The sequence below is a fragment of the Theobroma cacao genome, chromosome 2, assembly GCF_053813885.1.
Source record: "Theobroma cacao isolate CCN51 chromosome 2, ASM5381388v1, whole genome shotgun sequence".
Lineage (NCBI taxonomy): Eukaryota > Viridiplantae > Streptophyta > Magnoliopsida > Malvales > Malvaceae > Theobroma > Theobroma cacao.
Window position 1 is genome coordinate 1,392,349 of NC_142640.1, and position 12,623 is coordinate 1,404,971.

A 12,623-nucleotide genomic window follows, 5' to 3' on the forward strand; every position below is an offset into this window, starting at 1 on the left:
AGCAAGACCGTCACGTTAGCTAATGACCCACAAGAGATCTTGTGATCGTTGAACTCCCGATTTGGCAAGGTCGTTTGCCATCTCGTTTGCCGAGCTTACAATGTGGGCAATTTTCCATCTTTCCAGCTGTGAAGTTTAAGGCTTGAAGAATAAAATTCCTCATCCTCCATGGAATTGCCTGTGCATGTAAAATCCAGTTAACCGCATTTGGATTAACGAGCAGTTCTGTAAGATTAGAGTCCATAGTGCCAATTGACTTAAAGAACAATCAACAAAACAATATCAGCCTTCGATGCTGGCAGCGCCAGGCTTGCCCCTCAATGATCCGTCAACCTTAAATTTGGAAATTTTCTATGAAACAAAAGAAAATTTTTTGTTACATCATTTTTACTATTCACTTTTTATTTTTTTTCCAAAATTTACCATAAATAAACAAAATCATAAAATAATTTAATACAACTGAGACTTGAAACTAGTTGAGAAGCAAAGAAACCAAAATGATTTTACTTGGGGGTGGGCTGATCTGATTACCATTGCCATGTTCCTAAAATTTCTCATATTCTTGGCTGCTATATTGAACTAATTGAGTAACTTGTCAATCTTTAAATCTTGTTCTTATTTTTTTTTTATATTTGAGCATGAAGTTGAATCTCAGCAGCAAGGTATAATGATTTTCTTTCAACTAGGAAAGTACTTGGTAAACTTCAACCCATCAACAAGTTGACCCATGTTTATTAGAAATTTGCCTACTTATCCTATGCAGAAATGGTTGTTTCCTGATATCGTTAGTTATAAAACTGTAAATTCATTAGGAAGCCATGCGTCTTTCACGTTCTCATTCCTTGTCGTTGAGGGCCAAGTCGGCCACATTCTTTGTTGTAAGATAATTTTTCAGGTCATCACACCGCCTTGTCAAATCCGTCTCGCAACCGCCTACCCGCTTTGGTGAAAATTATTGGAGCTTTGGATATGCACAGGTATCCGGAATCTAATTTGGTTCACATTTATACAACATGGGTACTCGTTATTTTTCTTTTTAGCACAAAAAGCAAGAAGTTGACCAGATTTGTCAATAGTTAAGTAGTACCACTCGGATATCGTATGCTCCCAATGGCTTGGTGTAAGCAGTATTGTGGGCTCAGTTTTGTGTTTTTTTTATTTTTCTCGGCCAAAACGTGGGACTTTATGTATATAAAGCACTGAAAGATACAGTGATGGTTATAGCTTATAGCTACCCACACAGTCATCGCACCTGATAACACGTATTGGCACACACAACAGTAAGCCAAAATATTGATGATTACAGCAGTAAAGCTCATATATCCCATCTAAACCAAGCCAAACGAAATACATAAGAAGGGGAACGTATAATCAACGGCATTAAGCTACTGTAAAACACAACAGTGAAAGTCACCACCACGTTGAGAACATAGAATCGCTATCCACACCAAGCTTAGCTCAGTTTTGTGTTGATGATGACTTTGTTTCAAACATGCTGGTGTTGCAGCAGTAATCATCTGGGTTCACGTACTTGGTCCTTTGACCCTGCTTTGCTCATTAATATGGGGAGATACAGAAAGAGGGAGATGGATTATAAAATGCCAAGGGAAGTGGATTATGGTAGTAACAAATGCCACGAGATCTTAAAACTGTCAGGGGAGGAGATGATCTTTCTGATTACAGTGGAGATTTGGCGTTAGGATTCTTATCAGGAATGGGGAGTTTCTTTAATTTAGTACCAACTAACAAGCATCCGTATCATACGATAATATTGTTAATATTTACACAAGTGAATACTAATGCTGCCTACGTTTGATGAACTACATTCTCTTTAGTATTTATAATACAGTCTCAGATACCACAAGGCCTTGCGTACCAATTCCTTCAACTCGGGACGCTGTGAAACTACGTACCTGTGCAGACTCCCCTTTCTAGTTACTAATTGTTGAATGACAGTCCTGACCCTGGCTTCTTCCATAGCAGCGCTGTAATCAGTATTCACGGCCAGGTAGCAGAGAAGCACCAATCCATGCAGCTGCTGTGTCCTTTCACCATCGCTCAGCAATTTCATCAAAGGCTTTACAGCGTTGAACTCGATCATTGTCTTTGAATGCTCTTTGCAAAAATAACTGCCTGGATAGGCAAACTTTTGTAAAGCAACGATAGCTTCCGTTGCCACTTCTTGGTGCACATTGACAAGCTGCGACACCAAAACACTAATCATATGAGGACTTTCTCCTTCTTTGAAAATTCTCGCTAAGGAACCGATCGATTTGATGGCAGGAACTTGCAGTTTAGGGTGATCCTCTGATTCTTTAATCACCCTTAAGAGCTGCTCAACAATAGCCTTTGCACCACGAGAACTGGTCTTAAATGTTTTGCATCGAAGATCGAGATCTGATTCGGCTGCGGCAGTGATTTCCTCTATAATCATCAAGCAATTGTACTGGAATTCACCATCCTCCGCTTCCACCAACTTAGCCAAGCAAAACATTAATTTTTTTGTCTCGTCTATCATCCTACTACTATTTAGAACACTCCCAACGTTAAGCATCGATAAAGCTTCCGCACAACATATTTTCAGCTCAGGTGGAGAAGTTTCACTCAGCAATGGGGCTAGCTGCCAAATCAATTTTTCTGCAACCATGCAAGACCAGGCCGAGAGAGTAGATGAATCGTTGCTGAGGAATTGAGGAAACGAGAGAAAGATTTCATCAAAGGAGCTGCCGAAATCGGGGTTGTACAAGATAAGAAGACACTTCATGGATTCGATAGAGACGTCTAAAAGGTGGTAGAGCTTGTGGAGAGTGGTGTCTAATTTTGATTTTGTGCCGGTGAAGAGTCGACAAACAATGGTTTTGCGTCTACACTTGCAGGCCAGGGTTAAGGCCTCCTGAAGCATCTTGCAGACCTCTCTGATAACACAATCAACTGGGTTCAAGTTAAACAATATTTTACTCATGGCGATGAAGCAGGCCAGGTTGTTTAGCATTTGCGAGAGCTGAACCACTCGCTTTTCCATCTCCCCGCGGTATATCCTGAACGATTTGGCCTGATCAACCGCCTCGCCGACTTGCCTCGCTAGTACTATCAGACCCACCAAGAGCTGCTCGATTAGTATCTTCTGATCAGCCTGCATCATATTCGTAGCTCACTCACCTGTTAACCCAAGGATTCAATAACTAAATTTAAGTGCTTTATTTCTACTCCAGTTTTGCTGGGTTATGTTCGTCGAAGGCTGAATTTGTGCTTTTATAGCCAAAGAAGGAATGAAGGTTTCGATTTGACCGAGAGAGGGGGAGGGGTTGAAAAGCAGGGCATTGGTTACTTTCTCTTTTCTGTTTTTGATCTCAAAAACGACAGACTTGAGCGAGCTACGAACGTGAAACGCGCGATTTAAAGCAAGACAAGACAGTAACCATCACCAGTTGCTAGTGTTTCGTCACATCAAGCTTGGAAATGGTCGGTACGGTCTCAAAGGCGGCTAAGGTACTTTTATATATAACGTTCGATATGTACCCCGACTGAAAATAAGTGTCTCTGCACCCAGGCGAGAGGCAGAGAGAGAAATAATGAAACATATTTATAAAAATTTTATTTATATGTGAAGAAATACAAAGATGAAAAGTTAATTTGAATATCAACGTGTTATAACAAATTACAATTTAAGGATTTTATTTTGATTTGTTGAATTTTATTGATTCTTATTCTTGTTCTTACCCTTCGTAGTTCGTACTACATCTGTATCTTAGTCAGAAGGTAAATGCATTTTCTATTCTTGATCATCGAGGCTTGACTAGTGATTGCATTATCTTCTTTTGACTTGCAAGAGCCTTGTACGTATGTTCCATTTGTTTGAGGTGACGACATTATCATTTTAAATCTGTCTTGAACCTGCTTTGGGCCCTCTCCAACCCTCATTAGATTCGGGGGCAAAACGGTAGAGACAAAAAATGGGGTTGGGCCATACGCACAGTCTGAGAAAGGCTGAAAGAAAAATGTATCCAATCATCCAAACTCCGTGATCATGTCAAGTCTGATAATATCTATATTTGAATTATTAATCCACATACATAGTTATTGACTTTGGCCGTTGCCGCGTCAAGCAAACATTGTTCGGATGAAATAACCGCGTGCACTCGACCGATGCCGCAAGATCGGAAATTGCCTGCGTTCCTTCCTCACAAAAGAGCTTTTGACCCGCACGGAAAAAAGCACATAAATACAAAATAAATAAATGAGTTGCACTATTTTTTTCATTTTACTATGTATTTAACAAAATAAATAAATAACACAAATAAAATGTTTGGATGAAATATAAAAAAAATTGAATGATTGAAAATTTTCGAATAAGTATATGATAAAAAAATAACACATCAACAATTCAATATTATCAAAAATTAATAACTCACCCAACTTTGCTAGTCATTTTGACTTGAATTTCTTTATCCAAATGTGGTATCTTTATTTTTTTTTATATTTTTTTACCTCTTCATTTGGTTTTTAATACTATTTAATTCTAGTTTCCCATGATTTTAAAGTTTCATTTTTCTTTTGCAGGTTTAATTAACTTATTTTGAACTCTCCTAGTTACCATTTATTCAATTGTATGTTACAGAAAAATTGATGAGACTAATTGTTTGATGAAAACTTTGTTAGAAATATTTGTTAAAATATGTTAGGTTGAAGTTGTAAAAGAATAAATTTTTTTCATGAGATTTTTATGGAAGTTATAGTAATCTTTCAAAAATTTTGACAATATATTGGTTTTTTTATCATTTTATCTGATAAAATTGTTAAAAGAAAAATTTGCGTTTAAAAAAATTTTACTTTTTTTTATAAATCTTTAATAAAATTTTAATTTTTCAATTAATTAAAAAAATTTAATGACGTGACATGAATATAACAAGAGATTTCCGTTCATATGATCATCCCCCATTTCCAATTACATCTTCCAAATCTTTTCCCGAGGGAGGATACCCCATTTAGAACGTTCGGATTAATTTCAATCCTAGAAATAGCAGGAAGGAACTAAGGCTCCTTTCTGCCTCGCAAATTATTTAAAAAATGGCATCAGTATTACTAAGAATGACTAGCCTGTGTTGATGCCTTTTTCCAGATGCTAAAAACCACGGAAAGAAACAATTTAGCTTTTGGTGGATTTTAATTTTAGGCATAGTATTTTAGAAAAAATTTAAATTATTTAAAAATGCTTAAATAAATTTTTATTTTTTATTATGATTAATCAAGATTTTATATTTTAATTTTGATCTAAATAATCCATTATGATGAATGCTAAACTAATTCATATTAGTCAAGATATCATTTGTCAAATTTATATCACGTAATATTGCTAATTTTGATTTCGTGCCGGTGAAGGGTCGGCAAACGATGGTTTTGCGTCTACACTTGCAGGCCAGGGTTAAGGCCTCCTGAAGGATCTTGGAGACCTCTCTGATAACACAATCAATTGCGTTCAAAGTAAACAATATCGGATCCATGGTGATGAAGCAGAGCAGGTTGTTTAGCATTTGCGAGAGTTGAACCACTCGCTTTTCCATCTCCCCGCGGTATACCCTGAACGATTTGGCCTGATCAACCGCCTCGCCAACTTGCTTCGCTAGTACTGTCAGACCCACCAAGAGCTGCTCGATTAGCATCTTCTGATCACACTGCATCATATTCGTAGCTCAGTCACTGGTTAACCCAAGGATTGAATCACTAAATTGAAGTGCTTTATTTCTTCTCCAGTTTTGCTGCGTTACGGTCGTCGAAGGCTGAATTTCAGCTTTATAGCAAAGAATATATGAAGGTTTCGATTTAACCGGAAGAGGGAGAGGGGTAGGGAAGCAGGGTACTGGGTACTTTCTCTTACTCTTTTTGACCTCAAAAACGATAGACTCGAGAGAGCTACGAACGTGAAACGCGCGAGTTAAAGCACGACAACATCACCGACTCCTTAATGTTTTGTCACATCAAGATCGGATATGGTCGGTACTGTCTAAAAGGCTGCAAAGGTGCTTTGATATATAACATTCGATATATACCACGATTGAAAATAAGTGTCTCTTCACTCAAGGCGACAGGCAGAGAGAGAAATAATGAAACATATTTATAAAAATTTTATTTATATGTGACGAAAAACAAAGATGAAAAGTTAATTTAAATATCAACGTGTTATAACAAATTACAGTTTAAGAATTTTATTTTGATTTGTTGAATTTTATTGATTCTTATTCTTGTTCTTACCCTTCGTACTATATCTGTATCTTAGTCAGAAGGTAAATGCATTTTCTATTCTTGATCATCGGGTCTTGACTAGTGGTTGCATTATCTTCCTTTGACTTGCAAGAGCCTTGTACGTATGTTTCATTTGTTTGAGGTGACGACATTTTCATTTTAAATCTGTCTTGAACCTGCTTTGGGCCCTCTCCAACCCTCATTAGATTTGGGGGCAAAACGGTAGAGATAAAAAATGGGGTTGGCCCATACACACAGTCTGCAAAAGGCTAATAGAAAAATGTATCCAATCATCCAAATTCCGTGACCATGTCAAGTCTGATAATATCTATATTTGAATTATGAATCGACAGACATAGTTATTGACTTTGGTCGTTGCCGCGTCCAGCGAACATTGTTCGGATGAAATAACCGCGTGCACTCGACCTATGACGGCCACATCGGAAATTGCCTGCGTTCCTTCTCACAAAACAGCTTTTGACCCGCATGGAAAAAACACATAAATACAAATAAATAAATAAAGAAGTTACACTATTTTTTTCATTTTACTATGTATTTAACAAAATAAATAAATAATACAAATAAAATGTTTGGATCAAACATAAAAAAAATGAATTATTGAAAATTTTCGAATAGGTATATGATAAAAAAAATAACACATCAACAATTCAATATTACCAAAAATTAAAAACTCACCCAACTTTGCTAGTCATTTTGACTTGAATTTCTTTATGCAAATGTGGTGTCTTTATTTTTTATTTTGTACCTCTTCATTTGGTTTTTAATACTATTTGATTCTAGTTTCCCATGATTTTAAAGTTTCATTTTTCTTTTGCAGATTTAATTTATTTATTTTGAACTCTCTTAGTTACTGTTTATCCAATTGTATGTTATAGAAAAATTGATGAGACTAATTGTTTGATGAAATCTTTGTTGGAAATATTTGTTAAAATATGTTAGGTTGACATTGCCAAAGAAAAAATTAATTTATTTCATGAGATTTTTATGGAAGTTATAGTAATCTTTCAAAAAGTTTGACAATATATTGGCTTTTTTATCATTTTATCTGATAAATTTGTTAAAAGAAAAAATTGCGTTAAAAAAAATTTACTTTTTTGTATAAATATTTAATAAAATTTTAATTTTTCAATTAATTAAAAAAATTCAATGATGTGACATGAATATAACAAGAGATTTCCGTTCATAAGGTCATCCCCCATGTCCAATTACACCTTCCAAATCGTTTCCCGAGGGAGGATAACCCATTTAGAACGTTCGGATTAGTTGCAATTCTAGAAATAGCAGGAAGGAACTAAGGCTCCTTTCTGCCTCGCAAATTATTTAAAAAATGGCATCAGTATTACTAAGAATTACTAGCCTGTATTGATGCCTTTTTCCATATGCTAAAGACCATGAAAAGAAACAATTTAGCTTTTGGTGGATTTTAATTTTAGGCATAAATTTTTAAAAAAATTTTAAAATTTTTTTATTTTTTTATTATGATCAATCAAGATTTTATATTTTTATTTTGATCTAAATAATCCATTATGATTAATGCTCAACTAATCGATATTAGTTAAGATATCAATTATCAAATTTATATCACTTGATATAATTTGTTAATATATTATTATAATAATATTAATATAGCATGATAATACAATAATATGACCTTTTTCAATTTCTACATTTGTGTCACGTCACTACAACAGAAACCGATTTTAATTACGCAATTTTAGCTGCACTTTTATTTTTGTATTTAAAGAATTTGTCATAGTATTTGGATTTTAAAATTTAGATGCATTTTTTATTTTGCAGCTCATAAAAAATTTAATTAAAAAAATTATCTCTTACATCTTACAATCTCTCTTTTTCTCTAAATTAAAAAAATATCAATTATTTGATTCTTTCTATTTTTCACTTTTCATACTAAACACAAAGAATGAAAAATATCTTTCTTTCTTTCTCTTTTCCTTTACTCACCCCTTTTTTTTTTTTTAGTTTTCGAATTTTTCTTCCCTGTTATCAAAAATAAATTTTTTGAAAATTAATGAATAAAACATTTTTTTCTTTTCATCTGTCTCCCTTCTATCTCTCTGCACCTCTTTCTTTTCTTCCAAAATCTTTCCCTTTCCTTCGCCGCACTTCTCCTCTCTAAAACCTCTTTCTTTTCTTTTCTACTTCCTTCGTTCATTGCTTTTCCTAATTAAGCTAATTTTGCTTGTAAAAATCTTACCTTTTTAATCTTATCTTCTTTTCCCCAAGAAACTAGGGTTTTGTCAAATGTGACCCCTTTTGGTACAAAAACAGGGCACTCGATTCTCAAATCTCTGTTTTTTTTTTTAATTATTATTACACGATTTAAGATTTCTTTTGTAGGACTTGATTGTTCATTGATTTGATTCTTGCTGGCATGTTAATGACATTGAACCTATTTCAATCGTAATATTTTTTTTATTGGATTGATATGGGATTGATATGGTTAGTTGTGTGTTTTTTAATCCCATTTTTTTATTTTGTGTGATGATTTAGGCAAACAGGCACACCATTGTTTTGATGCAAACTTCGCAGAACAGAGCACCTAGAACGTTTGTGGATTATGATTCTATCAGTCAAGCTATGGACAGTATGCTTTTTGTTTACTGTTGCTTATATTATCTTTGTTTTTGTTGTTGCTCATATTATGATTTTATCAGTCAAGCTATGAATAGGGGTTTGGAGGTGGAAATCAAAGCAATCAAAAGTGAGCTTTATGATAGGATACATATACATTTCATACATTTTATAGAGTTCCTATTGCATTAGTTTTCTTGAAAATAGCTTCTATTGCAGGCAATGGACTATACCTTTTGGAAGTTGGCTTGTGGAGTTGAGAATGATTTTTAGATTTGATTGTGCATATGTCTTTTTTTCTCAAGAATGTATGTCCAAAATTGTTTATATTTCTGAGTTGCATTAAGAGGAAATGAATTTGTGTGGTTTCAATATGATGCACTAGATGGAATCCCCTCTCTTCTTCCTTTCCATCATTTAAAAGATTTGACAATTTTAACAGTATATATTATTTGCCGTGTGCAGGTATACGTGGACTATATGAAAGGAAACTTAAAAAGCTCAACCCAGCAACTCAAAACATAACGTATGACATTGGTGTTCTTTACAATTTTATTGATGGCCTTGCAGATATGATTGCCCTCATGTATGACTCTCTCTCTCTTCCTCCGCCTTTTTCTGGTATGTTATATTGTAGATATAAGTACCGTGTATTGTCTGTTATATTGCATGTTTACTGAGTCATGTGTCAATCAAGTGTTACGATAACTGTCTTTTAAAGGCATGAATTTGTCATGTAAAACCTGACCTTAAGGAATAAGTATGTGTTTTCAGTCCATGAATTACGATGGATTTTTTTTTCTGCTGAAACCCAGATTGGTTCGTGAATGAGTTTTGTCCAACTTATAACAATAGATATGCCTTATAACAATAGAGGGATGATTGCTCTTGGAGGCTTCTTGGCATTATCCCTGTTTGCCTACCTTTGAAGACTCGCAGGGGTTTCAACTAGAATAATTCATTTGTTCGATTAGGGAGTTTGTCGGTCTGGGCCACATAGGCTACTCACCTTTTTTCACTCTGGTTGAATTTTACTAGTATTAGACTTTTGTTTAGGGGTTTTATTCAGAACTATGCTTGTTTTTTGAGATTATACGTGCTGAGATGCTACCAAGTGCTCCTTGAGCAGCTGCTACTTTTGTAATTGTACAGAACAGGCTCTTCTCAAGATAGCTTTATGCTAACAGGAGCCTCCACGTTTGAGACTCCCCATGGCATTACAGCTTATCTATAATAAAAACTCATCTTTCAAAAAAAAAAAAGATATGCCTTATTGCTATTAATTTAGATTTTAGAGAGATAATAAGAGGGTTTTTGTTTTTGGTTTTGCTTTTGCTTTCTTGCTTTGGAGATGGCAGTTACAGTTCCTCTTTGTCCTTCATCGCAAAAGAACTTGTTTTTATCTATTTAGGAGAACTTACATTAGTGGTCATAGGTTAATTTGTCAATTTGTCTTCATTTTGAGTATTGTTGTGACTGCAACCTGTTTTATATGCTTGCTGAATATAAGTAGGCATTGTTGCAACTATGTAATAGCATGATATGTCTTCTTCTCTGGTCAATATTAGAGTATTACACTCAAATTTTTCTTGTTTCATCTGGTATTCTCTCTATAATTTTTAAGGCACAAACACTAAATATGCTATTCTTGAGGAGTCTTAGAAGTTTTCTTGTTGAATTATTTGATACATATGACTGGAATTTGAAAATATGGTGATTTACTGAATGCTGGGATATTGATGTCGAATGATATAAATAGTGCCAATTCATTTAGCACTTTATGGAAAAAGTTCCACTATCTTGAACGTCCTGATCTCATGATTGTTTGTTGTGGACAATTAAGATTACTGTGGTGGAATATCTAAATACTTATCAAAGATCTTGAAATTGATTGATTTTGCAGTCAAAAGGGACACTTCAAATGGATGCCTTTTCACCATGTGATAAAAGACTGTGATTCTAGGAGGACATTCACAAGGCCTTGGAGTCATTGAAGAGTAGACATCAAAAGGGAAACTTTTATTTTCTATTGCAACTATTTTTTATTTTCTTTCAATTCTCAAGTTTAGTTACTTAATTATAACAATTTACAGCTTAATCGATCATCATTGATCGATTGCCAAGAAATGGAACAAATAATCAAACACCAAATATTTGATAATATATCTCTAAATCAGATTTGTAAGGTTAGTTACTTGCAATCACTTTAAGAGTTTTTACAATTTTGAGGTTCTAATTTGTCATATGATCTAAGATTTACGATTTATGATTGCATTTTTATTTATTTTTAGATGGTGGAAGTCAATGTTCCTCAACTTCTCTTTGAAGAATAAAAGCACAACTTTGAACAAATGAGCCTAACAAGATACTTGGAAGAATTGATTCCAAATGCTACTCTTGATGAATCCTGTAAGTCATTTTATGTTAATTAATTGATTGTTCATGGCTAGACATATTAGGATTTTTGTGCTGCTTTTTGAATTATTATTTAATTAAAATTCTTAAAGTGTTGCATAATTTATACATGAATGGAGTTTTGGATTTTTTTTTTAATTTTTGTTTTAGAAAAGTAACAATTTTAGAAGTTTAAAACTAATGGCAATGTGATGTTAAAACTTGGAGTTAAGGGCTCCTATGTGTAAGCTGGATTTATAGGATATCTAGTATAGTTACTCTAGAATCATTGAGATAGCATGCATTCAAGCTATATTTGATTCATAGGAGGCCTTATCGTAGATGTTAAAACATAAGACACCTTTTTTGCTTTCCAATCTCCAATGTTAAACTATGCATCATTTGAAACTTGTGTAGTACCATGCTAGAAGAGAGTTAGATATGAAAGAGAACAAATAATGAATCTTTTATAATTTTAGCAGTTTTCTATGTTCTTTTTTTTCTCCATTTTTTGCTTTGTTTTCAAATCAAATCAAATCAAATCAAAGAGCACAAATAAATTTTTGTTCGTTGGTCAGTGAGTATGCTTTGTCTCATATTACATTATGAATTACTTGCAAATTAATATTATCTTGCAAATTAATCTTTACAGGTAAGGAAGGTTGGGAACTGCAATGTCAGATGGTTTTATTAGGTTGGAGAAGGGACAAACAAATATGTACAAAGAGAAATTGGAGAGAAAAAGAGAGAAAGAGAGATTACCCCATATTGTACACGTTGTAAAGACCTTGAGGGTCCATGTTCCAAGTTGAAAATGGTTTTTGAGACATTTGACGTTTGAGGTATTAGTTGCTGCAATTTGATTTTAGAGACACTTTATGGTTTGTGAGCATTTTGTTTCTATCATAAAACTTATTGCATATTAGAAGGTTATATGTGTCTCTATTTTATAGCTAAACACATTTTATATGCTACCATATGATTTAAGATTGTAGTCATATAGTATACAGCTACACTTTAATTTTGCTGTTGAATCCCATAAATAAGTGCAGCCATACTTTTCCATGCATTGGCTAAGGCTGCACTTAGAAAATGTGCAGCCTTAACCTAAGGCTGCACATTTTTCACCAATAGCTGCAATTTTTTTTGCAGCCAAAGGTGAAAAATGTTGTAGTGTGTTATCATTATGTGAGTATAAAGTAACAAAAGATATTTTCATTAATTACAATTAATTAATCAGTTATTAATCATAAAAATTTATTTTATTTTAAAAAATACAACAACAAATACAATAAAAATAAATATTTATTTAATTTTTTTAAAATAATTCACAAAAGATTTCAAACATTATAACTTAATTTTACGTCCAACGGTAA

The 12,623-nt window shown here is 33.7% G+C and overlaps 1 long non-coding RNA gene across 5 annotated transcripts; it reads left to right on the forward strand.

Annotated features, from left to right (window-relative positions):
• The first annotated feature begins 8,242 nt into the window (after window positions 1-8,242).
• On the forward strand, window positions 8,243-11,978 carry LOC18607208 (uncharacterized). Of its 5 annotated transcripts, none has more exons than XR_001926858.2 (6): window positions 8,250-8,682; window positions 8,773-8,866; window positions 9,319-9,439; window positions 10,757-11,039; window positions 11,145-11,262; window positions 11,900-11,978. It is a non-coding gene; the product is annotated as an uncharacterized LOC18607208 (long non-coding RNA). The 5 variants fall into 5 exon arrangements; XR_001926860.2 differs by having other exon boundaries at window positions 8,250-8,538; XR_001926859.2 differs by having other exon boundaries at window positions 8,243-8,866; window positions 9,319-9,474.
• Window positions 11,979-12,623: the final 645 nt, after the last annotated feature.